The following is a 26,480-nucleotide window of genomic DNA, read 5'->3' as shown; positions in this document are numbered from 1 at the left end:
TTGCAACAAGCTTGCTAGGGTCCTTGTGTTCCTCCTATGATGTCACAGCTCAGATAGCAAAAACAAGACATGCTGTTTTCAAATTTCATCATCTTGGATAATACTGAATATACCAAAGAAATATGTATAGATTTTATGCAAAAACTGTTTTATTTCCTCACATTTTGCATGTTTAATTTGGGAATACCTTTTAAAAATAAAATGTAATCTTGCATATATAATATATACATGGGCATAGAGCTTCCTTGGGTAGGCAATGGCAGAAGGTTCAGCACTGGGGTGTAGGAGGGGATGTGGCGGGAAGGCCACTGGGTGGGGGGATTACTTCAGAGGCAGAAGGGCGGGCATAGGCCCTGAACACAGAGGCGAGGCAGTGGGGGAGCCCTGGCCCCAAATGGTGTTTCATCTCTTCTGCAGCAACACTGAGATGCCTTTATCCTGCCTCTGGGAATCGGCTTTGAAGGTTTCCTCTGATCTTTGCTCTTCTTCCTTTGTCGAATCACCTCTAACTCACCTGAGCTCTCCTTGGACCCAAGCTGCCTAATTTGTTTGTTGGCATTGGTTTTCCTTTTAATGGCATTGGTTTCTCTTTATGTCTCAAATGTTCTTATTTTATTTTGTGAAATCATCAAACCCTGACTTTCTGCCTTGATATTCCTATCAGGTTGAAGAATGTCAAATAAATAAATATGTGTTTTAAAAAGTAACCCGTATTTCTACTGTAAAATCATCTCCTCTAGAGCTTTTCAAGATCGTCAGCATGACAAATGCTGGTGTTTGTTTTTGTGTCGCATGCACTATTAAGAAAGGTCCTGTGGAAAAGAAACTTTTTCACAAAAGTGTCAAAGAAACCTTTTTTTCCAATCACATCAAAACATTTGACAATATAAAAACTAAAATAGGACAAAACACAAGTTGACATCTATCATCAAAATTATATAAATGTTGCCTCTCTTTTTCAAAAATTCTCATGGAAACGTAAACAGCAATCAAGCACCTATTGCTTCCCTACTTGATATGGCATTAGAGGGTTGTACTTGCTGGGTTTGGTCCCCAAATGCTTACTGCTAATTTCACGGCGGAGTTGGGTTGAGACTCAACAGTGTGTGCTGCTGTCTCTTAGTGGGCCAGAAAGCTAGAGAGCATCCCTCTTTAAAATGTAATGCAATCCTTCATGACCGCACCCTTTATTCTCTAGCAAAATTCTATGAAACTGAGGTTATCCTATCTGATGGGTCTGAGTTACCTTTGTCAGTTTGGGGTCTGTGTGTGTAATTTAAATTTTGGTTAAATCTACAGCCTTAACTGACATTAATTTTGTGTGTATAAGTCTGATAGCCCAAAGAAACAGGCCATTCATGTGGTACGAGATTTCTGTCAGAATTGACAGTTGATTTCTTCCAGTAGAAGTAGCTTCCATCAGGCAGGGTCAAGTTCATACTTGATCATTTGTGTGGACTGACTAGCTCGATATGGTGCATTTATTGTCTACGAAAAAGAAGCCAGGGCAAAAGAGACATCTCCAATAATTTCTGATGCTTGCGCGCTCGTTCTTTTAATATCTCCAGCTGCACATTACCTTTTGTCGTTCAGAATTTCCTGTTTTAATACAATTACGGTTGTCTAGAGGTAAAGCTGAGAGGGTGACCCTGAAGGGAGAGTTGAAATCCAAAAATATGATCTGTATTTATTTGTCACTGTACTTGTTGAGGTCTGAAGTTGAGGTTTGGGTTTACACTATCGTCACTGCAGCCGGGAAGAGGTGATTGACATGAAGTGGGTGAGGACTAGACGTTCAAAGAACCTCATCCCTAAAGGTTTGTCAACAAAGACTGGCACATGGCTTAACTTCTATGAGGTGTTGAAGATGTCACTGGATAGAGTAGGAACTAGAAGTAAGACTCGGCCAAGGTTATATAAGCCTGAACTCGACCGAATAACTTGATTTCAGGGGCCCAGCCCAAACTTAACCCGAAGCTTTATTTTGGCGCCAAAATGCATGCTTTGGATTTACTTCGGGCTCTGTCCCTCAAATCAGGTGTGCACTTCGAAGTGCATCGCCGAAATAAACGCTTAAGCGCCGAATTTGCGCATTTCGGCGAAGTGCAGCCTAATTAAACCAAACAAGATGGCACTGAAAAGAAAATTATATTCTGCAGATTACAAGCTGCCAATAGTGAAATATTTGGACGACAAGCAGAAAGAACGTTTGTAAAGCTTGTAAACTGTTGGCGATAAGCAGAAATGACGTTTCACATAAGGGATATAGAAGTGGGAAAAGGAAGTGGCACATCTTCTACTGCGACACCAAGGATGAAAATTTCTTTGGATTTTGTAATATTGTAAGCATGTTTTTTATGATAGAACTATCTGAATAATATAACTTGGGCGTCGAACTGCAGCACAGAAGTGAGTTACTCAAGTAAAAGTACTGTTACTTCAGAAATGTACTACTCAAGTACAAGTCAAATTCTGTCATCTAAATAGTTAATTGAGTAAAAGCAAGTGTATGCTGTACAGATCCTCCATGAAGGAAAAAAAAATAACAAGAGAAAATCCTGGCTCGGCCGACTTAATGATTGGCATTTTTTTCATCTAATGGTTCTGTTCCACTCAACCCTACAGGAAGGTTGATATTGTCAAACCAAAGTGTGCATGCTATTTTGCTAAGAAGAAACATTTTTCTTTCACCATTGAACTTTTGTGAATAACAAGTACATGGGCAGTTCGAGGACTAGCAGAACTGTACTTTGGTAATGCACCTTTTCCATGCATTGTGATTTCTGGATTTTTCTTTTTACTTTATGTCTCTCACAGTGGACATGCACCTATGATGAAAATTTCAGACCCCTCCATGATTTCTCAGTGGGAGAAATAGCAAAATAGCAGGGTGTTCAAATACTTATTTTCTTCTTTAAAAAATAAAATAAAAAGATTATATATAAGCCACTACATTATTCGTTTTTATCCGTTTATTTGCTTTTTTAAAGCCGTCTGTCCGATTCAAGTCTTAGTAGTCTTTATTTCCAGTTTTAGGAGTCCTCAGGTCCTAGGTTGTGAGACCTGTCAATTGAGAATGACTTGTGATTTAGACAAAATATTTAACCCAGGTTCAGTCATTTTACCCATTACTACACAGAGAATTATACATAAAATGAAGTACTGGTGCAAAATATGTGTACTGTGTGGTTTTATTATTTGGCATTTGGCTGTTTCCCGTGTTGTGTGCCTTGCTGCTTTTTAGACCCGGGAATTAACATTTCCAGTAAATTCCTTGTCACATCGCTTAAGAATTGTTTTAGTCGTCCTCCATTCTAAACACTGTAAATACAGTGACGCTAAGACCTGATCAGCCTCCAAGCCAACACTACCTTAGAGGACAATCAGAACCAGTTCCACTTTTGCACACACCAATGAGAAAGCTTATTGGAAAAGACACTTCTTAGGTTCCAAACAAGGCTATTTTGGTTTGGAACAGTGGGCTGCAAAAACGGGCCACTTCAGGGTCCTCTTTAATGCTTTCTCTCCCTTGTTACATATGAAATGTTATTACTACTGCCAAAACACAGGTTATGGCTAGATGACCCAACAAAAAACAAATTTTCAAAGCACATACAGTACTCCAGAGGTTGCCGCAATATAATACTGAACATTACAGTGATTAACTAACAAAGCTAATTGGGGCCAGAGCTGAATATTTTTTTAAAGAAAAATATACCTGCCAAGAGTTTAATTTTACACGCCAATTTTCTCGACTTCTTTTCAATGCACCTGTTTCCATTTTTACCTTGCCGGACAAAGTGAGGAAAATAATTCCTAAAAATGTATTTCCCCTGCAAGCTTCTAGACAACAGCACACAAGCCAAGTCATTTTTATATGTATAGCCCTTAATCAAAAGTAGTCTCAAAGAGCTGCACAGATTATTGCACGGACTATTATTACAGACTATTGTTACACCATCCCCTGATCCGAAACCAACATGAGGGCAAGGAAAAACTCAAAAACCTCAACGTGAGGAAAGTGAAACATTGAGAAGCGACCGCACATATGGTAATCAAGTCATGTTTATTTGTATCACCCTTAATCACAAGGAGTCTCAAAGGGCTGCACAGACCACAGTTTATTGGAAACCATAGACTATTATTATACCATCCCCTGATCTAAAACCTCCATGAGGGCAAGGAAAAACACAAAAACCTCAACATGAGGAAAATGAAGAAACCTTGAGAGGGGACCACACATGAGGTAATCCCCCTTTCAGGATGACCAGGCTGCAATGGATGTTACAATAACAAATAGTACACACATATTGTCATGAAAAAATATAGGTTATTCATATGCCATAGAGCAGAAGTGTGTTTTAAGCTTAGATTTAAACATTTCCACTGAGGTTGCAGATTGGATCTCAGGGGGAAGAGCCCGGATGGAGAACGCTCTCGAACCTGCGGAACTCTTCTTGGCTCTTGGGATCACCAGTAGACCAGCGCTTTCAGAACGCAGGCTCTGGACCAAAACATAGGGGGAAATTAAATCTGAAACTCCTTTGCATTTATACTGTATCAAGTGCCTTTATTGCCTTTAACGGTCTCACTTGGCCAGAGCAAGTTCTTTCCCTTTTGCACCAGCTGTTGTGATCTAAATCCGTGTGTGCATCTGATGAACAAATGATTTGACTGCTTTCTGATGGGTTCCCCACATTTTTCAGTAAAGTTGGCCCCTTTCTTTGCCCCCTCTTGACTTACTTAGTGTTTTGTATAGTTGTTTTTGACTTTGAGGTACTGTTTTCCCTGTTCCCATCTTCTTACTATCTAATGTTGACCTACACTCAAATGTCAAGCTTCTGTTAAGAATCAAATACAACCATTTCTATGGCAGCTCTTCTTCAACAAGATTGTTAGAAGCACACTTGTCCAGAATCAGATTCTATCTCTGAAAGAAAATTCTTAGTTTTAAATGAAAATTAAATCAAACAAATGTTTTTATGTAGCACTTTTCAGCCAATGGATTGCCAATCAAAGTGCTTTATAAAAACATATATATAAATATATATATATATATATATATATATATATATATATAGATTAATATAATATATAGATATATATTAATATAATATACCAGAGTGATATCCCCCTAGTTGGGAGGTGGCTGGAGTCAAGAACACACTCTTTCTGGGAGATTAATACAAAGGAGGAGATTCCCAGCCCCTTGTTCAACCCAACTGATGTGTTGCAACATTGTTGGGAGTCATTAGGTGATCAAACCACCAATTCCAACCCCTAATGCAGAGCGCCAATCATGGTCGCAATGGGTACCAATGTTATAAGTCTTGGGTATGACCCGGCCAAGGCTCGAACCAGCAACCTCCCAGTCTCGGGGCGGGCGCCCTACCCTCCAAGCCACCGAATCAAAATCAAATCAAAACAAAATAACTAATAATACAAAAATAAAAATAAAGCAAATGCACTTATGGCAATCCACAGACTAACCATGTGAGGAAACTAACCTGAAGGAGGCCAATCCACACTAATAGGGATGGCAACAGATTGGCTCATGAAAGGATGTTCAGCAATTAAACCATACCCTACCAGTGCCACCCCCACATCATACTCCACCAGCCTGATGAGGAAAAACTGAAATAATGAGAATAATATATACAAATTAAAAAACAACTTCAGAACAAAAGCAAAACGAATTAAAATAAAAAAGTAAATATGTTTCGGAAAAAAGTTATGAGTGAGACTAAAAAAGATCAATTACACCAAATATGCAGATGCATCTGGCTTCTCTGCACATTCGTTCACCACCATGCCACTTCCAAAATAGTCTTTTGTCATATATTTTACATATTAGAGGTGCATGTAATTAAAACTACAGTAAAAGCCAACACATTTATTTTTTGCGCATTTTATAAACTTATGGTAAATATTGGCGCAATGATCAGTCAAATGTTTCTTGACCAAACATTGTATGCAACGGGAATCCATCCCAGGTCACAACGGTTTGAGCTTCAGAACTTTACCACTAGACCAATAGTGGCATAAATTTTGTTTGAAAAGACACGGCATTTCATCCCATTATCACTCTATTCTTACTCGCGTTGCCAGTAACAAATATTAGTGATGGGGGGGAAAGAAAGTCGTTCTAAAAGATATATAAATAAAGATTAAAAAAAAGCTTGACGAGGGAAACAACCCATTGGTCTATCTGATGATCGACTTGGTGAGTCGGACTCTGCGTTTATTTATATCTATCAGAACTACTTCCCGTTTTCTCCCTTCTCTAACATTCGTTAAGTTACGGAGCCCATCGCATACAGAGTTTTGCGATTTTGGTCAGCGTTTTTCAATTGAACAATCGTTGCGCAAATGTGGCAGCGTACCGTAAAACCGTGTTGTGATGCACAAAATATAAAGCCTGTGATCATTTTTAATTTGAACCACTAGCATTTTGCTGAATATGAGGTACATCGGGTTATAAGGCGGACTTTTAAAATTCTGGCCAATGTGGGCTTTTAGGTGTGCCTTATAGTCTAGAAAATATTGTACTATCTTGTTTTCTGGACAGTTTTTGTCATAGTTTGGCCCTAAAGGTGGCTTATACTCGACTTAAATGTGAAATTATCGACACACTATTAAATCATTGAGTTTTCATTTTTTTTTAATGACCGGTACATTTCACTTGTTATTTTCACACTGAACCACAAGAGGGCGCTCTAGGCCAATGTTGTTGTTGTGTGTGGGACATTTTTCAAAGCGGAAAGAGAAAGCAAAGCGGCTTTTCGTCTTCCTCCCAAGTTGGAAGAGTTGTTTACCGGTAAAAGTGACACTGATGATGAAATTTGAATGGATTTAGTGATTTGCTTTAGGTTGATAGTTAAGTATGTTCTCTAAATAACTCTTAACATGTTACGTCATTACGGACGTATTCCAGCATGTCTAAGATATGCACGTTCGAGTAACGTTAGTATACCGTGTTCTCTGTTTCATTTTTATTGCAAATTGCCTTTCAAGATGACATGTATGTTTTTGGTGTTCGATTATGTTGAAAAAAATTTCGCCCAAAATACGACCTATACTCTGAGTGAGACATATACATCATTTGCCTTCCTAATCTTGCATTTTTTGGCTGGTGCGACTTATACTCCAGAGAGACTTATAGTCCAGAAAATAAGGTACTTATCTACATAAAATAAAACAATAACAAATGCCCAATATGCCTGAAAAGGATAGAAGGTTTGGGCTTTGGTCTTCCTGCTTTCTGCCAACGCATTGAGCACTGCTGGGTCTGACTTGGCCAAATGGGGCCTAACACAGCCTTTCACTTACTTCATTGGGCACAGCTTGCAATGAACTATCTTTGAGAGGGGGATAGAAGGAAAAGTGTGTGTGTGCGTGTATGTGTGTGTGTTGGAAGTTCTGGTGGAGAGGTACTGCCAAAGGGGCACTAAGTAAAATATCCCATTGGGAGGGCAAGTAGTGAAGAGGGACAAGTTCACTCCCCCAGCCATTGGGCCTTTTTAGTGTCCCCATCCCCCTTGTTACGCACACATAAATACACACGCATACACACACCACCACTGAGGAGGCTTTGCATTCTCGATGAGGCAAGTGTTGGCGCTCCCGTTGTGTAGAAGCACATCAGACGGGTTTAATGCCTTTGCTCACCTTTTTTCCTGTACGTGCATACACAAAACAACTGCTATGGCAAGTGACAGGCCCGAAAATAAACAGTTTTTGACTTCTTTGTGAATTTATGCATTCGACCAAATGCAGGCACAGTGTAGAATTATCCCTCAAATAAGGTCCTTCTGGGGTGAGTAAGGGCCTTTTTGAGTGATTATTGTTGATTTTTTTTTTTTATGATCATGGCCAAGTGGTTGTTGTAATGACTTGCATTTTAAAATTGCACCAAAATAGAAACATTACATGGGATTTATTGCTAGAAACACCTGAAAGCTAGAGTTTAGGACAAATACAGCTTGACTGGGGCCACCCATGGAAACCAGTCATCATGTATAATCAAATACCCAATTTGAAGGCCTTTTAAGTCAGGACCTACTCACAGGGCATCCACCAACTTACCTTAACCAGGTATTCAACTCATTTTTTTACATTAATATAGAAATTTTCTGTAAACTCGCACTTTAGAGACAACTGTATAACTACATTACATTTACATTTTTTTAGATTTACATCTGAACTTTTTTTTAACTTATTCTGTAAGTTACAGTAGTTGAACTCAAGTATATGACTCAACTGTAAATCTCTTCTTAAATATGAAAAGGAAACGTTAGAGATACTCCACTACCCTTTTGGACCCAAATGCAAAAACACGCTATTCTTACGATTTACCAATGAAAATGTGAAAGCAATAGATGACAAAAAGATAAAAGGCTGAGTACAGAGTAGCTTGAGAGGAAAAAACATTTGTCACATGCCTTACAACATGACCAGATTGAAATCAACAACCCGTCAGCATTAAGCATAAAGGAACATTCATACCCACCTGCAGATCCTGGAGCATATTAATCAAATTTAAGAAAACGAGACCATGTAAACAATATAAACGGACAAGAAAAATACCTCGATGGACAATTACTTAAAATCCCTGGAACAAACCTGAGTTTACCAGCCCAGTAAAATAACTTTTGCAAACAAGAATGAACACAAAATACTAGCATTATATACATTTTTGGTTTAAGGTTACATTAAACAAGTGTGCCATGAGTCGAGTTTTATGAACCAAAACATGCTTTGGCCCGGCGCATTACAGATTACTGAATAGCAGGATGGCAGGGATGCCAAGTTGTGAATTGAGTATGGAAAATAGGTCGAGTGTGGTGCATGTGTAATTAACAAAAACATCCAATTAGGAAATAGTTAAAAGTCGACTGACTCAGGAAGGAACATACCTGAAATATCAATTCTTTGTTTCAATGTTTTTGATTATATAATAGTCTTGTACGTAAACTAGACCTGGGCAATGTGACAAATATTTTAATTACGCTAGAATAATTTATCTGTCGTTATCACTAATTATCGCAATGATTATCACGTTTTTTTACTTTTACATTTTAAGTCAATTTTTGCCCATAAGTAAAAGTTCACATAATCACATGCTGCATTAACCAATATTTATTGTAGGAACAAAGCTTTCACTTGTTTGTGGCTGAATTGTTTTTCCTTTAGCACATTCTTACAGGCGATTCTGTTTTAAATAGTGGAATAATCTCGTTTTGCAGCATATTGCGTTTTTTTTTAATCAGACTCTAAGTAACCAAAATACCTTCGAACAAGTGAAGACGAGGGTCCTCTCTTGTCTACGACTATTTCAGCATGTTTTGAGTGGTTATGCAGGCTGTTATCCTTCTTCTCTTTATCATTTTTGACAGTAAGCCCTTCGCTTTTGCTCCTTTTTTTACTGTAGTGCTACCAGCGTGTGGCGCTGTGAGATGTCTGCTTCTACTTCCGAGTTCGTGTGTGAACACACTGCACTGTATCTCTAGCACGCTAAGACCTTTGACATTTTTATTGTTAAATATCTGGTGCATCCGTTCAATATGGTTGGTCTGAAGTGTAAAAAAAGAGGCGAGTCGCTCCGTGTTAGCCGCTTTTCCTGCGAAATGATTGGCTTGTCTTCGTCACCAGTGTTGGGAATAACACCGTTATAAATAACGCAGTTATGTAATAATAATAATAACAATTTCCTTTGTATTGTCATTCTTTGTAACAATGTACACAGAACGAAATGTCGATACACCTGACTCGTTGTAGCGAGTCGATGCAGCCGCAGCCAACAGAGGGCGCCGCCATTATACCAATTAGGTATGTCTCGGCCGAGGCGCGAACCAGCGACCTCCCAGTCTCAAACAGCGTTATTATTTTCACACATGGGGTAATCTTACTAATTAAGTTTTCTGCCGTTAACATTACTGACGGTCAAAAGCAGGGCATTACTTTGAAGCTTTTTCCGTCCCTTTTCTGAGTTGTTTATGTCACGTCTTTTGGGTCCATGTCACTATTCAAAATAGCGACTACCATATAGTTATATCGCAATTACAAATATAGTATTTGCTAATGAGCCAAAAGAAAAGGCAAATGAGGGCTGAGTCGCAACCGACTTGTGTCACTCGCGAACAAAACATTTATTTGGGCTGGCTCTCGAAAAGTGAAAAGCGAGCAGGCATCCCATCAATCAACACCCGGTTCCATACAAGACGCCTTTTTTCTCTCGCGATTGGTCAATATGCATTTTGGGAGGATTCTGTGTTGTTGACTTTAAATTTGTTGAGCATTAAAAACGGTAAAAATGTTTTTGTATTTTGTCTTATTTGTAGGTTTATAAATATTTTAATTTTATATCCTGTCTTTTTCATTGTTAATGTGTTAATATAAAAATGTCAATTGTCAAATTATTTGACATACAACACTTTTTTTTTAAAGTGACGGAAATAGATACTTTTGCTGGTTACTAGTTACTTTTACTATAGAGTTATTCAGTTACTAACTCGATTACTTTTTGGAAGAAGTAGTGAGTAACTATAATTCATTATTTTTTTCAGATAACTTGCCCAGCACTGCTTGTCACTTTCGTCTTCTGATTATTATCCTGGAACTCGAGTTTTTATTACATTAGCACCCCTATTTTCTCCGGTGGTCGAGTGGTAATTACAGTTTAAATGGTCAACTTCTATTGAATATTTTTTTCGTCTATGGTGGCAATAATTATATGACAATAATTATCGTTATCGTTTCATCACCAGGGCGTAACGTAAACATTGTGCTGCTTGCCCTGTTGCGCATTAAAAAAATGAACCAAAATCATTGAAATGGAGCACATTTTTGATTTAGACCTAACCGAAACCAGATCCTTTCAAGGCCGATTATAAACGATATTTATTGTGTATAATCGCTGACTGTCACACTTTTTAAAAGGCTCATCAGTCTTGTTACATTGAGACAACATATTGAAACCGTTTGCGGACCATTTTTCTATCTTGGACAGTCTCCATTTTTGAGGAAACCTAGTTTCCTTTGATCCTCCTCTCCAGCTGCCGCAGTCGGTTTTCCTTGTCCCGCTGTTGCAAATTATGTGTGGTAGGTTACATTTTGCGGGTGCAACACAGAATGCAGAACAAAAGTGTACACGGCATCTGTTAATTTTGTTCTTTCACCATAATTCTTTGTTTACTAACATCTTGATCTTCCATTGTTATCCCTGTTGTTTTATTTAAGGGGAAAAAACAAAATGCCTTCTAGTTACTTCTCTGTGTTTTTGATTTGCATATTTTTGTGATGCCCGATTGGAATATAAATGGCGTGCTGACACTTTGGATCTGACATGCGGTTGTGTTACACATATATATCATTTTTCCATCCATCTATCCATTATCTGCACCGTTTATCCTCATTAGGGTCGCGGGGGTTCTGGTGCCCATCCCAGCCATCTTCGGGCAGTGGGCAGGGGACACCCTGAACTGGTTGCCAGCCAGTATATATTATTTTTGTTTAGTTTATTTTAAATTCAAACATTTTACTCTAAAATAGTTTACTTTTATTTTTTTTGCTCTCTAATGGCTTGTTCCAAATTTCATTGTTTCTTCATGCGAGGGGCCTCCACACTCTTAGGTTGCCGTTAGCTGGCTTATTAAAGCAGGACTTTAAAGGGAAAGTGTGTATTATTTAGCAGCCCCTACTAATAAAAAAAATATTTCATTGATAAAAAAAATCGATTTAAATAATATGTAAAAATACATTAACCATCACGCAAACGTGAATTAAAAAAATACTGAGAGGTTGAGAATCTATTTTACATGAGCCTCACCTAGAGGGACCTGACATGATTTTCCGCTATGCTGCTAAAGGAACCTCCCAAAAACAAAAACAAAAAGCATTGTGAAAGGCTGGGAAATCGAGAGGAAAATGGGTCAGTTTGAGTCTTAAATTCTTCCTTTTGCTTTGTTACACTCGTTTTAGGTTGCACGGCACAATACAGCACCATTTAGTGGTCAAGTAATACACACTGTCCTTTTAAATGCTCCCTGCAGGCGTCTGCTGCCATCCCTATCATTGTCAAAGGTCCCTTTACTTACCACACACGTAAATCTAATAGATGATGATTTTAAAATGAATTGTAATTTTGAGTAAGGTCATTATTCTTTTTGTTACGTATGTTTGGGGAAATAGTTTCTACCACATATCGTACTTGTGTACAATAATTACACCTGAAAGGATTTAAACTGACACAGTGGAAAGAATGTGGCATAAGGAAATACACAGTTATGCAAATTTTAAATCATGGGAAGGAAGTTATCATACTGTCTTTTGAAATTTACATGTAGATCAAGTTGTTCTTAACTTTTTAGACAAATTATGACTGAACAACTGCCTAAAGTAGCAGATCAGACATTATCTATGTTAAATAGGGCATGTACACACAGGCCAAGCGGAAGTCCCGAGACAAAAACGGACTCATTTTGACCACAATGGGTTTTGGCAGTACCTTGTGGTTTTAGTACAATGAAAATAACCTGTTTTTATAATCTGTTTATTGTTGATACTGATAAGACTTTATTGTAACTTTAAAATTACTGTGGGCAGTACGGCGACGCAGTATGGCGGAGGAGTGGTTAGCGCATTTGCCGCACAGTTCTGAGGTCATGAGATCGAACCTCCTGTGTGGAGTTTGCATGTTCTCCCCGTGCTTAAGTGGGTTTCCTCCGGGCACTCCGGTTTCCTCCCACATTCCAAAAACATGCTTGATTGGTTAATTGGCCGATCCAAATTGTCCCTAGGTGTGAACGAGCGAGCGAATTGTCTGTCACTCTGTGCCCTGCGACTGGATGCTAACCAGTTCAGGGTGTCCCCTGCCCACTGCCCGAGGATGGCTGGGATGGGCTCCAGCATCCCCGCGACCCTACTGAGGATAAGCGATGCAGTTAATGGATGGATGGATGGATAAAATTACTGTAGCAAGATGCCTGTAGGTAACATGCCAAATGTTGCTTGTTGACCTATCAAAAAGTTACTGTAAGGACTATTTCAAAAAGTCGACCTGTGTAACAGTCAACCGACTGAAATTACAGTACAGTGGGACCTCCGTTATCGCGGTTAATGGGGACCAAAACCACCCGCGATAAATAAAAATCCGCGAAGTAGCGGCGCACCTTTTAATTTTTTTTTTTATTTTAAAAAAATAATAATAATTTTCTCCTATTATTATTATTTTTTAGACCTGTGAAGCTCAGAACCCGCGCACGTGGAACCACGAAGTAGCGACGCCCCTTAGAAAATGCTTAATTTTTTTTTTTAAATTATTTTATTTTATTATTATTTTATTTTTTTTAGACTTGCGAAGCTCTGAACCATGTCTTTTTTCCTCTTTTGTCTTGTTTTCTTTCTTTTCAGAAGCTGCGCCAAATGTTGCAGTTTCTTCACTTTGGGTCTCTGTAGTTTGTATTCTTCCATGTGCTTTGTAGTGTTCGTTTTAGGTTGCATTACACGATAAAGTGACATCCTGTGGTGAAATATTGCAATTGTAAAAAGTGCGTTTTAATTGTTTTAGATATAAAAAGGTTTGCATCAGAAAAATTACGCTAGTCTGACTGGGAGTTTTTTTCATCCAGAAAATTAGATCAGAGGCATGTCTGGGTAAGCAGTCTTGCCAATTTTCACGTTTTTTTTTCGTCTTGGCACCAACTTTTCTGCCTACATTACTTGGATGCTATGAAACAAGTTTACTGGAACGACTTATACATTCTTTTTAATACAAAGTGATCACTTTTTAGTTTAAAGTATTATGGTATCTATTAAAATGACTCAATCCCACCTTAACTCATTCATTTCCATAACGTATAATACGTTTTCAGAAGCATTGACCCTGGGTGCCAAAACGTAAAAATATGTTTTTTTTTCATTTTATTTAAAAAAAATGTGTTATAAAGGCTAACTAGTAGGTATCAAGTCTCTGGGAACGGTTTTAGTAGAAATACCTAAATTGCGACTCGATAGAATGAATGCCGTTGAGCAGGTCTTTGTACTGTACTCAGTGCTTTCTGTATCCACCATATGGCAGTGTGTAGGCAGCTCATATGCCGAGTACGTGCAGTTTGGTGAGAAAAGCGAAGATATAAGTACAGACGATTAACACTTCAAAGTTTTATTCTTTCTAAAAAAGATAACTAAGTCTGTCATTGTCGGGACAGAGAGGACTTTTCTTCTATTTAGCTTATCAATAGGTAAATACTAAAAAACTTTTTGCTTAGAAGAAAACTTAGCAATTCTTATTGCCAAATTATCTTTAACACTAACCTGAGTTAAGAAGAATTAATAAGAGAACTTGGCTTGTTTTTTGAAAAATTATTATTATCACCATATACTGTTCAGAGGTCAACCTATAATCGGGCGGGCCGATTACCGGAATAGATTTTTGGGAATTTGACGGATATCGGCATTTATTTAGTCGACAGGCCGATCATTTAGGCTCAGATGCAGCTGAGACTCACTTTGCCCTGCTCCCTTGCTTCTTTTCTTAGCTTCATTTTGCCAAAGCACTGAAAACAAGTCCGTGACACACTTTTGGGGCCCAACCAACCAGTTGAGTTACAATGGTTTAGGCCATCGCGTCAGCAGAGATGTCTTTTATTTAACCTCATCTTTGATGGTAAATCCATCCAGCCAACCTGCTTGTTGAGTGACAGGACTTTAGTCATACTGATCTCTGTCAGAATGTTAGAGGAAGCGTGTGCTTTTGTCCTTCACCTGTGCACTTGCGGCACTGTGGTATTAACGTGTCTGTTTACATTCCTTTGCAGGTGTGTGGGATAGGGTTGAGTAATTTTCGAACAATAAAGAATAGGCAGTTTCTTAAAAAGAAATATTATGGCGGATGCAATGTCTTTTAAAAAAGTTCACAAAAGCATCACACAATGTATGATTAATTTGTTTCTAATTCTTGCTGCGCTAAAAAAAAGTATAATTCACCATGCACAATTGAATTACCCTGACTTAGAAGATGAGCTCTTTTTTCATTGAGAGGAGTTGAGACACTCATCTTTCATAACAAATTAGTCTTTAAAGGGACATTATTTATTATCAGGGTTTGTCCGGGTTCTTAAAATCCTTGAAGATGCTTGAATTTTAATGGGTTCTTAAGGTCAGGAAAGTGTTTAAATTTTGGGTTGAAGTGTTTAAAAATGCTTGTAATTATTTCCATTGTCATGCTTCCTAGCAGTCTGACTCGATAGAACACGCTTTTAATTGAAGAAACAAGTATGTGAAAATGACGCCGATTTTGGCTCCTGTTCTTGAGATGGAGTTGTCATGTGAAGCGTTTCAGCCCCCTACTGTCGCATCCAAAAGGACGGGTTGGTTAATCAGACTAGTCCTGGAAACTTTTTTTGAGAGGTGGCTTTTTCGGCTTGGCTCATTGAGGAGAGACGGCTCTTTTGGCTTCCAAACGACTCCTCAGATTTTTTTATCAATAATAATAAAACCTTTTCCACCAATCTATTAAATTATAATTGGGAATTAGTAATTTCACATGTTTTACAGGGAATCCCTGCTAAACACAGAAATGTAAATTTGAAATTTCAGATATCTACAAAAGATTTTTGTAAAATACAAAACAATTTTAGCTATTTACACACTGAACAAATTTGAAGTCGAACTACAACACAAACAACAACACAATCAAATATAAACTGAAAATAATAACTCTTCGGTGCTGTAAATAAATTATAAATGCAAAAAAAACTGCTATTTACAATTCTATTTTAAACATGAACCATTATATAAGATTGCATTTTTTTAAATGCCCCTAGGCTGAGAAAATTGTATTTATTTGACATTTAGGGTTTTTTTGCTTCAATTGTAATAAATTTAGAATTGAAAATATTCTGTAATGCAACCAGTTGAAAAAATTACCTTTAGATGTCGCTAGCGCTTAACCATAAAGTTTGGACATTTCTCTCTTTTTGTCTGAAGAAACAGAAACTAGCTACAAATTATTTAATTCTAAATTAGGTTATCACTTCGAATGGAATGATCATCCAGAAAGAGATGAACCCGAGGGCAAAGTAATATAAAACGTTTTATTTATCCATGTAATCAACAAGAATCAAGGGAAATCTAACGCAAGAGACACCAGGAAAATCGATCAGGAATAAAAGGTTCAGTTACTAGCAAAAAGAAACCAAAAAGTTCCCGCTATAATGCTATTGCTTTACAAATGTTATTTTGATGTTACAAATGTAGCTTTCCCTTATACGCCTGACGTCCTGACTGCTACGTGTATTTATTTTGCTTCATAAAAGTCCACATGCCGCGTCCAAAGAAATTGAAAGCTTGTAAAAAGCTTCCTACAGACCTGTTAGAACCGTGGTGTATTCCAAATAGGTCTTTGATGAGCTTTACTAAATTATCCTGTATTTTTCTTTTTGTTATATATTTTTTAAACAAGTTGCGGACATTCGATTCCAAAAGAACTAAGAGCCATAAAAGTAAAAAAATATTTATTTTTTCGAGAGAGAGCAATACCATATATTTTAAGACGAAATTCAACAAGACAGCCAAACACGCTGTCATGACAAAAGATAATTTGTGTTCTTGTTAATTTGATAAACTGTATGAAATAATAATAATAATACCAGAGCCCGTGTCCCATATCAATATAAATATACCACTCAAAAATGGTCTCCCTCCCGCAGTTACTTAAGAGTCTAATTGTGCCCGGTCCGGTTTGTCAATTGTCTGTCTTTTCTGTCCTAAATAATAGTTTAAAAACGAGGCCTGAGCATTGTTCTTTTGTAAAAATGTTCCAAAATACTGCAAACAAGGATGCCAATGTATTTACCTTCGGTGCAGACGGCGCTGGGCGACGACAAGCAACGTGTGTGCAGTGTGTATAGCTCCGCCCATTCCTACCACTCACCCAATCAATTTGCCCTAGGTGCTTTGCTAAGATGTCTGGGCGTTTACACTTTGTTATGTGGCTTTTTTTTTCATAAAGTGTCAACAATGAAGATAGATTGTTTAATGAGCTTCAATATAAAGGATCTATTTAGCAATTTCCAGCCAAAACGTGGTTAGTTGTTGTGACACTTCAACTGTATATTGTACCCAAGACTGTGCCCTATATATACTGGACTGCACCCTGGCAATAATCAATGTTCTCTCAGCTTGAAGGCAGCATGATTAGATCCGCATGTGTAAATTAATATGCAAATTCCGTCTTCTCTGAGACAGACACACTCATCAAAAGATGTCAGTTCCCGACCTCTGATTAAGGGTAGCAAATAGTTTCAAAGTTTACCTCTCCGAACATTGTTTCTGCTGAATATTTGTTTGAAAACAAATTGAATTTTTGTTAAGATTCACCCAATATGCCAACTTTACTGTTTTGGGTTTTTGTATAAACAACCATTTTCAGATGGAGTCAAACATTCAAGCTATATACACATCCTCCCATCTTGCATGCTAGTGTTGAACCAGTATGAACACCGAGAAGTTTGTTTTCGTCCTCTTTTACTGTGAGATTTTATCATCATAATGGACAGTCTCAGGTATGCGGCCTTGATCTTCCTTTGGAACGTTTTCACATCAGCTCTACTTTAGCAGCGAGTTGTTAGTCCCAGAATGCAATGCAGGACTGGCGCTTATGTGACCATAGTACTTGTTTTTCAATGATTTTCTAACTAATACCTTGCCGCTGAAAGTCATCTTCAAGTGTAGTTTGGTTTTGTTATTGCATATTGTAAAAAACAACGAAACTCGCTTTTTTGACTTCCATCAGCATACTTCTCAATGAATTTAACACATTTCACTCTTTAACATGGGTATTTGTACTTACTCAAATAATTCAATTTGTGACCTTCTTCTTTACCGCCAATAGTACAGCATTTAATGTCCTCAGGAATGGATTTATTTAACCCATTATAGAGCAAGCTTAATAAGATAAATAACTTTTCAAATTAATCTTGCAGTTTTTCCAATTTGTTGAAAAAAAATCGGATTTGATCAGACAATAGGTTTGAAAATTAATGGATTTGTTTTACTAAGGGTAACCTACTTATGGCACAGGGAGCATTTGTGACCTGCCAAACATGTTTTATTGGCCCGCCACATGTACTAAATGCATTTGCACCTAAACTAATTTGTGTTTTAAACTCTTTTTTGCAATATGCAAACATCCAACTAACCCATGTAAAATTAAATAAGGAAAACATTTTTAACAGTACTTTTATAATTTTGATGACATTTGAAACTAACTATATTAGGCTATTTTGGTTTCTTTTTGTAACAAAAACCAAACAAATTAAAAAATATATTTTCTCATGCCTGGTAAATAGCTTAAAAACGGCCCTTGCCGCATTAATTTTTTTCTGTGTGTGCCATTTCTCACTTTAAAATCTTTTTTTAATATAGATGGGATACTTCTGGTTAAACAAAGGGTAACTTATAAAAAAACAGCCACTTTTCAGCAGACCCCAAAATCGGCTTGTTTGCCCAACCATTAATAATGAGTCAACAAAATGAGATTGCCATTCTGAGTACTTAAATTAATCAATGTATTGTGAAAAAACAGACCGTGTTAATCTAACCTCTACACTTTTAAGTGTCATTGACAGCACATACTGTAGCTGTTATTTTAACGTTGCTTGTTATCGACTGCTAATAGTCGTAAAGTGCATTTTGACCCTCAGGTCTGAAAATAAAGCCGGTTTGCAGTGACCTTTCTCTTTCAAAAGCATTCAAAGGGGGAAGTGCAGGAGTTAAGTATATTAATATGCTGGGTTTTTTTCTAAGAAAGTAAAATCCACCCGGTACAAGCAAACGACGTTCGAAAACATATTTTCTTGAGGTAAATCTACTGGTGTATTACAAGAGTAAGCACCGATGGTAGTGACTCCACAGATGGTAAAGTTTAAGCATTGGCAAACCACCCACTGCTGCATATTCCACTCATAGACGTTTGGAACTACCATAATGGACCGGCTATAAGACCCACTTGTATTACTTTTCACTGAATGGTTGGTGCGTAACGAAAACCTTGTGTGACTTCCCAACCTGAAGCAATCTGGTCATTAATGCTTGGATGTAGACAGCGTTTGGACATCAGACCCACTAGGAGTCAAAAATGTTAACCAAGTCAAGTCAAGTCACATTTATTTATATAGCCCTTAATCACAAAAATGTCTCAAAGGACTGCACAGGATTACAATTACACAATTGCACAATTACCTGATCTTAAACCAGCATGCGGGCAAGGAACAACTCAAAAACCTCAGTGTGAGGAAAAAAGAGAAACCTTGAGAAAGGACCTCACGTGTGGTAATCCCCCTTCCAGGATTGACCAGGGTGAATCAGAATAGTAAACACTAGGTAAGATGTTGAAAATGTCCGGAAAGTGCATGACAGCAACGACGCCCTCAGCCTGTGAACTAGTCCAGAAAGTCCAGACGGCCACGACGCAGCCTCCCATCGCTCCCAGTTGGTAAATGTAGGGGTTGACATGCTTCAGGTCAGACGCTGGTCCGCTGACTCATCTCGAATCGTGCTTCTCCTTCGTATCAGCCAGGCAGGCAGTCGGAAAAAGACAGGACAATACAGAATATGAGGTGGGCATCATAAGCTTTGGAATAGAAGTGTGTCTTAAGCCTCGATTTAAAAACTTCCGAGGTTGCAAATCTTATCTCCGGAGGCAGGGCATTCCATAACCCTATTAGGCAAGAAATACATCTTTTTACAAATGCTCATTTTCTCTTAATTTTGCTCCAAAACGTGGGACTTTGTCATAACAAACATTATTCTCTTTGGTAGAATTACTGAAAATAGAATAAGTTGGGAAAAAAATTTTTCTGGTGAATTCAATCTCACATTTTGTAGTCTCTATGTTTATAAAGGCCTCGTGACTGACTGGCAACAAGTCCAGGGTGTCCCCTGCCCACTGCCTTGTGTCAGCTCGGTTGCACTCTAGCATCCTTGTAAAACTTGTAGTACAGGCGGTTGGAAAATGATGTTTAACAGTCTTTTCCGTACAATTTTGTGAGACCCTGACGGGTGGACAGTCGAATCTCCCAATGGTATGGGAAACACAGTTTCTTGAAGAATAAATAAAAATGCTTGAAATCTGGAATAAGTCAGGCACTTGAGTAGTGATACTGTATCTTCTCATCTGTCTTCATACACTCACATAAATCAGTTATATCAATAATACCATTGTTATTTAGTATCAGTTCTAATATTACTCTTCTTAAGAACCACAGATGCATTCGGCAAACTGATGAAATTGTGACCACGATTAAACATTTGCGCCATACATATACCAGAATGGTTGGCACTAAGTGTCTTCCTCAAGACTTGACGTGGTGAGAGCAGGATTCAAATCCTCCAGTTACTAAGCAAACGTCTGAAACTGCACACTGCTGTGTTGGTTGTACAATATAAAGTTTCAATTGGTCTTTCCTGTTTGTAGCATAGCTACCCCCACTTTTCCATACTTTCTCCAGCTCCTGTCCTTTCGTGGCACCCACCCCCACCCCTAACATGTGGAAAGGGTTTTATATTCAGTCTGGCGGAGAGGGTGAGCAAACATCCCAGGACGAAAGCGGGAGCCTCTCAGTTCGGTGCTCTATCGAGGTGACATTTTAATGTTTAGACAAAAGAGGTACTTGATATTTTAGACCTGTACCACCTGATCACTAACAACAACAAAATACCCTCCCCCCTTCTATTGAAATATACTCTCTGAATGAGGTGTAAGCTGCAGACAGCTGCGAATAGTGAAAGATTTGGCCCAAAACGGCAAGAGAGAAGCCCGATCGTCCTGACTTAATGATTTACATTTTAAGCCCGAACCTGGCCCGAATTTTGGGCGGGTTCGCGTCGGGGCCCAAGATCCTACCTCTATACTGACGTCATGTTACTCATGCCAGGAAAGTCGGTATTTTGATATAACAAAATAAGTGTGTTTTCAGCCATAAACTGTTTGGTCAACTTTTAGTGAACCAGAGTTTGTTTACCATTCTGGTCTGGCCTTTCTTTGCAAGTCTTGAGAAGATATATTTTTCTGCCATTGCGGTCCCCCCCTCCATCATTTCTGTACCATGTGAGCATAAATTGTCACACAATGTGGAACAAAAAGCAAAAACCAGTATATGGAGGAATTTTCGCATATTTGTGCTGTCGATAACATTTAATTGATTTCATGTAATTGAATCAACCCCCAGCTCCAGGTCATAGAAACACAACAGAATTTATTTAGCAGACTCATTTAATTAGTCAACCTGTTGAATGAAACTAAAAGAGACATTTATTAAGTGTTTGGTGTCAACTATCTTTACGATGTACATTTTAGAGATCTTATTTGGCTATGATTCTCTCATCTTTTGTTCACCTGCTCATTTTTCTATTGGAATTGTGTCATTTAATAATTTACCGGATGATTATTGGCATTTATTTTCCATTTACTGTACCTAGCATGTATTTCACTAAACGGCAGAAATTTGCAAGGCTGCATAGAACCAAGCGAAAACCTTGTCATGCCCAAAATATAATTTGCAGAAACCCTCATGTGGCAAGATTGTTCAAACATTAACATTTCAAATTAAGAGCAAGCAATTTGCAACAGTTGAAAGTGGTTAGTCATGAGTATAAATGTTATCTACAGTCTCAATGTGGATTCACAAGAATGGTGGGTTAGTTTGATTAATTTCACAGTTTGTGTGAAAAAATCAGTTGAGGGAAACAAGTAGAGGAAAAGGTCAAGATGCAAATATAGGTACTGTGCAAACATCAGATAGAGTATACTTGGCTTGACTCATTTGTGGTCCAATATGTAAAGAGTTACCCGTGAGAAGGGAGGCTAGGAAGAAGTCTGAGCGGAAATGAAATGCGCCAAAAGAAAACGGCTGAGCTCCACACTTCAAGGAGAGAGCAGTTAATCCAAGTCCATTGGGTTTCAAGCGTTTATCCACTCATTGAATTGATTTCACCTAAGTGTGTGATAGAAAATTTAAATGAGAATTATTTTCTCAGAGGATTTCCCTAGAAAGGTTTATATACAAGAATCTGATCACTTCAAAGAGGGGACTGAAAAGCGGCATTTACGTAAACAGACTTTTGTCTTACCTGCGTCTACATAAAACAATTCTCATATATATACAGAACAAAGTCGGGAACTAGATAGATTGGATGGAATGTCCAGTTTGAGTTGTCATTTTTAAAAATCGTCTGTGGTTTACCGAGACAAACGGAAATGTTTAACAAAGATGCTATCCTGCTAGTTTCATAATTGATGAATCAGTCGTTCATTTTCTCGAATAATGGATGAATCGGATATCTCAAAGACATTTTTAGATTCCTCCTCTTTATTCAAATGTTGAAGTTTGGACGGATACATAAATAGTGCACGAAACAAAAAATATTCTATGATATAAAACAATTAAAAAATCCGAGTGTTTGTTAATTAACTTGGCCATAAACAAAAATACATACAAATGTATCTCATGCACTTGTAAAAATATAAGATACTCTTTTACCCTTTTTTAGGATTAGGGCTATACAAATAAACATGACTTGACTTGACTTTTACTACCACCTTAGCCTTATCTTATATTACATTTGCACTTATCATACAAAACAAAAAACACAAAAGAGCAATGCATTTCATTTAATGTCTAGCAAATCTTTTGTCTACAAAAAAATACATCAAAAATATAAATCCACTTTTCAATTGTTGTCAACAAATTTGCCTTTTTGTTATATCTTTCAATATGGTAAAGTCCCAAAATGAGAAAATATATAATATGCCTAAGAATCTGCCTCTTATATAGAGTTAAACATGTCTTTATTATTGTTATTGTTATTATTATTTTTTACTTATCTTATTTACTTATTTTCTGAATTGTTTTCTCTGTACTTCTGCAGCACTTTCTGCTCCCTTGAAATTGTTAACTTTGTTTCATGATGAAACAGTCATACACAAAAAAGTTGAAATTGCCATGCCAATTTTGTTTGTAATGATGCAGTGTTTTAATAAAAATATTTTTAAAAAAGCAAAGTAACTATTTTAAAACCAGTCTTGGCGCCCTCTGCTGGTGGTACTTCAACTCTCAGCGTCACAACAGAATTGTGTGCAGTCTTATTTGCATTGATTTAACATAATCATAGTCATAAATCACGCGATACAGCGGATCGATGATTGAGTTTTTAGTCAATGCTTTCGTTAATCTTTTTAAATCGATTTTCTTAGTTGTTGCATACTATCCTGAGCTTTAGATAAAGATATAAGGTTTCTTTTTCTCACGGTATGGTTCAGACCACTGTTTTTAGGTTACACAATTGGGTCCCAGGCTTTTGCCTTGGCAAAATGATGCTTAAAAAAGAAATAACTGAGAGTCATGTACACTCTTTAAGAATTGAAGGCGATAGTGTACTGCAAATGTGAGTTGGCTTCCCCATTTCACACAACAGTAAAAGACTGGTATAAATTGTTTACACATGTTGAGCATGGAGAAATGCAGATATAAATAAGAGAAAATCATATATGAGTTTTATTATCTTGAAGACAAAGGGGGGAAAACTTGTTTTGTTCAATTTATAGCAATACTTTTGTCGTCCCATAGATTGGTTATACAAGTCAGTCAACCAATCATATTGCAATAACAAAACAAAAAACATTTCTTATGAACTTGACTTGGACATTTTTTTTCTCTTAAGATGGGAATTTTGTCTTAAAATTTCTCAAATTTACTTTGGCAACATGTTAAAAAGAATAATTGTTTATTGTGCCACTCTTGGCAGCACAGCGGCTGAGTGGTTAGTGTGTCCGCGGCACAGTTCTGAGGTCATGGGGACAAATACAGCTACCAGCCTTCCTGTGTGGAGTTGGTCTGTTCTCCCTGTGCTTGCGTGGGTTTCCTCCGGGCACTCCGGTTTCCTCCCAAATCCCCCAAAAAAACGTGCATGTCAAGTTAATTGGCCTGTCCAAATTGTCCCTAGGTGTGAGCTGGATGCCTCTGTGTGACCTACAATTGGCTGGAACCCAATTCTGGGTGTCCCCTGCCCACTGCCCAGCTGGGATCGGCTCCAGCACCCCCGCGACCCTACTGAGGTTAAGCAGTGCAGATAGTGGATGGGTGGATGTGCCACCCTTGCCTCCCTAATACATTTCAAGTTTTGAATGCATTTTCATTTCATATTCAATGCTTAAAAATCAAAACCATATAATCAATTGCTTTGATTCTGAGTGTTGCAAAACCAATTTGAGTATAGTCACCCCTTTATAAAGAAACATAAACTGAAATAATACATCTAAGTGTTTACGTCTGCAAGTAAATGTTATGATAAATGAGGAAAAAAAACAAATTTTTCCCCACGTCTTATCGAGCTATCGGATGATATGATGCAAATAAATCTACCATTGTTTCTTGCTAGTCTGGCCCCTCTGCCAAATTTCTTAATCCAATGCCGCCCTGCGACTCAAAACGTTTGCCCACCCCTGGTCTAAACTTTAGACTCGTGCATTTATTTAGGGTTTTGCACGGTTTCGTTGAACTGCTGCAGACAAGTAAGCTTTTGATGGTGGGTCACAAGCCCACAGTGACCTAGGCTACTTCAGCCGTCTCAGGTTTCAGAGGCGAGCATTCCTTCCTGGCTACTCCATAGCTGTGAAAACCACAACGTAGCTCAAACAATAAACATTGGAGGCACTGGAGGGAAAAGACAGCTAATCAACAGCAGAAGTTGCTCACTTGGTTCAGTTCAAATAATGTTTCTGTTTTCGGGTTCTTGTTTATTTGGTAACTCTCCTTTATTTGGGGGCAGAGGGAGTGAAGGCTGCAAAAAAACAACAACATTTTTGGAGCACTGTATAAAATGTTGAAAGACTTGGGTTCAGATAATGTGGTTCTACATTTTTCTAGTGAAATCAATGCATCAAATTCTTCTTATGCCCCTCTTTTGTGGAATGACACCGGTTGACATCCGTGAGTTAGCGTTTCTTTTAAGTCAGGAGGTGAGAAATTTCATGGCCTACGATAACAATCCAAAAAATACGGGGTTCATTAGGCGTGCACCGGGCAATGAAAATGTTTTGTGTTATGTCTGGAAGGCTGCAATGGAAGCAGGCCATCTTTGACGTTGTGCAGTGGAGCTGCTACAGTTAAGCACCTGCTTGCCTTCTGCCCTTGCACAAAGTGTAAAAAACTCCCTTTATATACATACACTTAACGATGTTTGTGCATGTGTGCATGCTCGTGAGAACTTCTGGAATTGGGGTCAAAAACCAACCAGGTAATCTCCAGTGAGTTTTGGTCATGCTTTGTTTTCCTTTAAAGTGCTTGCTCTCCCACTGGCAGAAATCGTGGCAACACTCCGACTTATCTGTGATAAGTTTTGGCTAAATAGTAGACGAGCAACAACTATTAAATCATTCACAAGTAATTGATTGTCAAAACGCATTAAATGCGATTGACCTCTGTTAAAAACATCAACTCCTTTTTCCATTTAACTCAGGTGGCAGTGAAACAGTTCAACAACTACTACTGTATTTTAATTGATTACTCATGACTTTTTTTTTTAAATACCACTGATTTGACTTTGATAAAATTAAACATCATATTCACACCCATTACTTCTTGCTTACATGAAGACCAATGTTCTTTGTGTTGAGTCAAATTAAGACATTTAGGTATATTAAAGGTGGGTTGCGTCATTTACGTTTCCGTAATACATTGAAAGTAGAATATTTTCTCTCTTTTAATTAGAAGTATGTGTTTACTGTGCCCAACTGAGTTGAAAGAGCCCTTATGCTTTATTTTTCATTGAGCCCATCTCCTTTTATCAAAGTTGTCCAGGGAAGGTTTTTTTGTCAGTGTAGGATGAAATGGTGAAAGTAAGAAAAGGCCTGCTTCTAGTAAAGTCCAAAAGCCAACCCAAAGCCCAAGAAAAATAAGAAAAAAAGCAAAGTTTTTTTGCGCGCATATCATAAGCTGACTAAGGCTGCAATCATGAGAGTAAAATGTTTCAAATTCAGTTTAGAATCATTAAGTCACCATTTTGTAAATGTCTTTGTTTTAACAATTTGTGTGTTTTCCTTTTTTTTTGCTCTAATATTTTGTTATTGTTTATTTTTACAACTAAATGATGGACCAGTCTGAATGATGAAAATGCACTGTTTACATTTGAGCAAAGGTTCAATATTTGGGGTCTTTCACCAATTTGCTTTTAGTCTGTAAAACAATTTTGCATTTTTTAGGAGTCATACAAAGATTGCAAATGATTATTATTGTTTTTACAACATGAATTTGAAATAATGCTATGTTTTAGATTGTTTTAAAGCTGATGTTTTAAAGAAGCAACAAAATATTCGACTGATTTATCAAATATTAATCTATTAATTTTTTGTTGGCAGGTCTGCCAAATGGAAACACATCAGTATAATTAATATATGATAAAAAACATTGTTTCAAATGAGT

At 37.6% G+C, this 26,480-nt stretch overlaps 1 protein-coding gene across 1 annotated transcript in view; it reads left to right on the top strand.

The window, feature by feature from the left end:
- Positions 1–26,480, top strand: part of cachd1 (cache domain containing 1) — a 101,966-nt gene that overhangs the window by 4,597 nt on the left and 70,889 nt on the right. The window lies entirely within an intron of this gene.

The sequence above is a fragment of the Urocampus carinirostris genome, chromosome 12 (assembly GCF_059441175.1).
Source record: "Urocampus carinirostris isolate Australia breed hairy pipefish chromosome 12, RoL_Ucar_1.0, whole genome shotgun sequence".
NCBI classification, from domain to species: Eukaryota; Metazoa; Chordata; class Actinopteri; order Syngnathiformes; family Syngnathidae; genus Urocampus; species Urocampus carinirostris.
Note: the sequence above shows the minus strand (reverse complement) of the source record. Positions and strands in the feature narration are given on the sequence as shown.